The following is a 5,339-nucleotide window of genomic DNA, read 5'->3' as shown; positions in this document are numbered from 1 at the left end:
GCTGCAAGCCCAACCCTGCAGTCCCAAAAAAAAAATTAAAATTATAGTTGTGTTTTGATGTATAGTGTTTTTTATTAAAGTTGGTGAGGTTAATAATTTTTAAAAAAATTGAATGTAGTATTTGCTGTTTAAATTCAGCAATTTGCTGTCACCATTTCTTAAAAGAATTGAACTAAGTCTTTAGTGTTGAAATGCAATCCTCATAATCTAACCTTGCAAATGCTTACCAAACGACACAGCATCCTCACGTAAAATTCCTATTCTATAACCTAAAGATGACAATTTAGCAGTTCAAAATGCTATTAAGAGGCCACAGCTCATTATTCCAGCTGCAAAGAGCATAACTCTTAGTTTCCAACTCTCTCTTGTTGAAATTATAAAACAGATAACAAGAAAAAAAAATGTTTCAAGAACAGAAACAAAAGTAAGATTCAGCTTCCTTTATATCAAATCCTTCAGTTTCATAAGTAAACCTTTGGAGTACACAAACATAATAAAGGCAATGCTTCTAATCTTGACCCTGATCCAGCATTGATGGTGAAGTCCTCATAGTTTGAACTTGCAAATGTGTTAGTGTTAAAATTTAACAAGCGACATAGCATCCTCACAAAAAATTCCTGTTCTATAACCTAAAGATGAATTTTTAGCAGTTCAAATTGCTATTAAGAGTCCACAGCGCATCCTTCTCACTGCAAAGAGCATAACTGTTAGTTTCCAACTCTCTCTTGATGAAATTCGTTATTTTTTTCTCCAGTGCAGAGTAAAGATTGAAATTCAAGCACTGCAATGGCTGAAAAGACTTTAAAGGACAACTTCAACTTTAACCCTTCTTTTTCTGGGTCCGTTGCATTTTCTTTTGTTTTTGTTGCCACACAGCAACTACTCTTCAAGGAGAAAAAAGCTGCATGATCAGATTTAATTAGGGTTTGTATTGATCCTTGCACAAGCTTAGACCCCATATTTTATATCTCAATATTTGCTTTGCAGATTCAATCTAAACCAAAAAAACATAAAAAGCACTAATGTTTTCAAGTGTTCTCAGCACTTCAAAAGTTTAAGATCTGAGGCGTTATACAAGTGGTAAAATTACCTTACAATTACAAATTAAGAGGGTTTTTTAGACAGAGTAGTGAAATTTAAAACACTATTTGCCGTAATTGCAATATAAAGCAGAGATATAGATATAGGTAAATACCTTTGAAAAAAAAAAAGTATTGCCCTCACTGTCCCGAGTATTGAAGTAGAAGTAGTATTAATATAGATTGTGTGGAATATCGTCTGCAATCTACCAATACACTGCAGCTAGGATTAATATATGTTACGTCAAAGATTCTATGCAGCTTTTCCAGCATACCACCAAAAAATACATCTACTACCTATTTTTACTTTAATTGTATAAATTCTTGGCCTGACAGGGCAGAATTCGAGGAAAACAAATTTGGAGGTGGTCAACTGGTCCAAACGAGTATAAGGTTGATTTTAGAGAGAAATACATTACCCATACAAGTAAACGATATGAGATCGTTTTAGGGACAAATATAGCATTAATAACAAGATTAGTACTTGTCGTTAGCTAATACTATTGTAATAAGTTTTTTTGTTTTTTAGTTAACTAGTTATTAAAAAAATTAATTTGAACCAATCACAAACAAATTTTAACTTTTAATATTTTCAATCTTATTTTTACCAAAGTCTAATTGTACAATTTTTAACATTATAAATTATGAAAATTATTTTTCTGTACACTTATTGGCTAAATACAATTTAGTTGTTATAAGCGGATTTTTAGGAAATCCAAAATAATTAGTTTTAGTGGCAACTATATAGCGAGAAGTATATTACTTATTCTTTTTCCTTAATTTTTTAATTTAATTTAACTTTATTGGTCTCACTCACTCCCGCACTTTTCACTCCAGTTAATAAATGAATATATGTGTATATCAGAGAGCGTATTTATGTGTATATCTGGCAAGTTAATTTAGTGAACCCTAACAATAATTTTATTTTTTATTTTTTAACTTGAGTTAATTGATTTTATAAGATTTATATAACACGGGCATTTTTATTTTTTTAAGGGTAAGTGGTATCAAGATGGGGATAGCGCCCTATATTGATATTCAAAACACATTACATAGTCGTATATGCCTGTGGAAACCAAAACAAGGACACATACGTCCTTCAGGCATAATTCATAACCAAACAATCTATCAAATAGTTGTCATGTATGACCTGAAAAAAATAAGCCATACAACAACCAGAGATAGCCCGACAAAAAATATGGATTTGTTCCTCCACTCATTTATCACAGTAAACATCCATAGGAATCGCATGGATTTATAGGGAAAGAAGCACAGGTTCTGGATGTTTCCACCGCCTTTCTCCAAAATCGATTAAGCTCTAAGAATCACTAAATAGGAACTGTCATGTACTTAGACCGCCAACCCGTCGCCATAACCATAGTAAAGTTAGGAGAATAGACCGAGGAGGGGTACCATGTCTATGTGAACTCATCCTTTGTTGCCTTCCCACCATTCAAAGGATAATTTCCTCGACCTAAGCCATTCGTATTAGGGTCTGATATCAGATTCTATCAGTCCTCTAACTGATAAAGGTGCATTTGTATTATCAAATACCATCAACTCAAGGGGGGAGTCAATGCCTAAGTTAGCAAGTGAGTCGGCTAACCGATTCCCCTCTTGATATATATGCTTAACCTCATATGCCCCGATTTGACAAAGGAGCTGTGATATGCACGGGATCCATTAGTAGAGTCTTCGATTTCAAATCTTGATTTCATAATCCCGTTTATAATCAAAAGGGAGTCGCCCTCGATTGTTATACTTGATAGCTTGTTGGTTATACACATGTTAACACCCGCAATGAGGGCAAGGATTTCGGCTTCATTGTTGGTCGCCTGCCCGATTTTTCCAAAAGTTCCGACAATCAACTCCCCTTTGTTGTTGCGCACTACTGCACCATAGCCAGAAGAACCTGGGTTGCCCCGGCTTGCCCCATCAAAGTTTAATTTGAGCCAGTCAGGGGCAGGGACTTTCCATCTAACATGCTTTCTGTCGACCTTCTTGCTTTTGCCTTTAGATCCCATTTTGTAATCCTTCAAGTGCCACTTCCTCTCCATGTTTTGATCCCATATGTTATAATATCTGCCTTATGCTTTGTGTTTTCCGTTAATAACTTCCTAAATGGCAAGTTTAATGTCCCCAATGAGCTTCTCCATAGGGATTTGAGAGTCAGTAAAGATTCTCCTATTCCTCTCCTTCCATATATGCCACGTAATCATAGAAGGACCGATAAGCCATAGGTCACTCCATTTTGAGTTGAAGCAAGTAGGCCATGTAGATAGGAACTCCAATAAAGATTCATTACGAACAGCAGTAAGATTTATTTGCCCGAAGTACCAATTCCAACAGGTTTCAGCAATCGGACAATTGAACAACAAGTGGTTTGCGGTTTCTTCAGCACTTTTACACATAATGCACCAATCAGGGCCAAAAATTCCAATGTGTTTCAGTTTATCTCCAGTTAGGATGCGATTATGAAGAGCAGTCCAGAGAAATGCACCTGCCTTTGGGAGGAGTCTTTTGTTCCAACATAGATTATGTGGTCATAGCTTAATAGAGCCTTGCTCCCGCTGAACATGGTATCCCAAGTTGACTTTATATTGTCCAGTTTTAGAACCGCACCAGAAGATGCAATCATTTGAGTCCGATATAGGTATATGTCTGGCACTTAAAATATCTTGAAGAAGGTTGCATAATACCAGGCTCCCCAAGTTCACCTGCTTCCATCTTCTGTGTCACGTGTTAGGCAAATCTTCCTCAAAATAGTTATTTACAAACGATCCCAATTGGGATTCAACCATTTGTATCCATGTCAGATCTTTAATTAAGTCACAAATTGCCATCTCCCCATTCCATGAATCGTACCAGAATTTTGCTGATTGCCCATTTCCTATTTGCCATGAGATATGATCTGTTATTATATTTCTACAGTCCCAAAAGAAATTCCAGGTGGCTAAGCCCTTGATCGAGTTTGCAATAGTCAAAATTCTACTAGGCTCATTAGAATCCAAATATTTCCTCCTGAATATTGAGCACCATAACTTTTGGGGTTCCCGATACATCTTCCAGGTTAGCTTGGCACCAAGCACAATGTTTTGTAATTCCATTTTTCGTAGCCTAGCACCGCCCAATTCCTTTTGGAGACACATTGTATCCTAGCTAATAAGTGGAATTCGATTGGTATCTTTTGCACTGTCCCATACAAATTTCCTCAATAGATTATCCAGCTTTTTCCTAGCAGTCGCAGGTAGTTTGAAGCAAGACATGTTGTAAATAGGGATCGCAGATAAAACAGATTTGACCATAGTTAAACAACCAGCTTGAGATAGCCATCGATTTTTCCATGCTAGTGATTTCACTTCGCAAGATTGCAATACCTCTTCCCAAATCTGGGATTGGCAGCAGCCCTTATTAATTCTTACGCCAAGATACTTTAATGGAAGCTCCACAACTTTAATTCCCATTAACCCAGATATTCTTGATTGGGTCTGCTTGTTTGTGTTGAACATGAAGAGCTGAGATTTCTCTTTGTTCATAATCTGTCCTGAACTTTCCGAATCAAGATCAAGAGTTTCCATAATAGTTTTAGCTTCAGTCAAGGTAGCTTCTCTGAAGACCATAGTATCATTTGCAAATTGTGAGTGGGTAATAGCATCTAGTTGTTCATGCACTTGAATTCCCTTCCAAATGCCCCTCACATGCCTCTTTTGTATAAGCTTCCCGAGTACTTCAACCATTAATACAAATAGAGATGGAGACAAAGGGTCACCCTGTCATAATCCATTCGTAGCCAGGAAGAATCCACAAACATTTCCATTTACCAGTATTGAGAATTTGACCGTAGTTATGCATTGTTTGATACATTCAATCCAAGCAAAGGGAAATCCAAAACGATCTAGCACACAAACAAGAAAATTCCATATTACACGATCATAAGCCTTTTCTACATCTAATTTGATAGCCATACCACTCACTTTTTCTTTGTGCATTGTGTGAATTACTTCTGATACAAGGATGATGTTGTCCGCAATTTCTCTGCCAGGGGTGAAGTCGTTCTGATGTTCTGATATTAGCTTAGGAAGTAGTTTCTTCAGTCTTTCTGCCATTGCTTTAGCAATAATTTTGTAGATAGTGTTGCACACTGAGATAGGTCTGTAATCATTCATTGTCGTGCAATCAACCTTCTTTGGGATTAGAGCAATCAAAGTATGATTGATTTCCTTGACGACCTTCTTTTTCTTCCGGAATTCTTCTATAATC

At 36.4% G+C, this 5,339-nt stretch overlaps 1 long non-coding RNA gene across 1 annotated transcript; it reads right to left on the bottom strand.

Annotated features, from left to right (window-relative positions):
* Positions 1-420: 420 nt before the first annotated feature.
* Positions 421-1,522, bottom strand: LOC131031033 (uncharacterized). Its single transcript, XR_009102965.1, has 2 exons — positions 1,196-1,522; positions 421-901 (listed from the first exon to the last, which is right to left on the bottom strand). It is a non-coding gene; the product is annotated as an uncharacterized LOC131031033 (long non-coding RNA).
* Positions 1,523-5,339: the final 3,817 nt, after the last annotated feature.

This window comes from Cryptomeria japonica, chromosome 3 (genome assembly GCF_030272615.1).
Source record: "Cryptomeria japonica chromosome 3, Sugi_1.0, whole genome shotgun sequence".
Classification (NCBI taxonomy): domain Eukaryota; kingdom Viridiplantae; phylum Streptophyta; class Pinopsida; order Cupressales; family Cupressaceae; genus Cryptomeria; species Cryptomeria japonica.
This window is presented reverse-complemented; position numbering and strand designations above follow the sequence as displayed.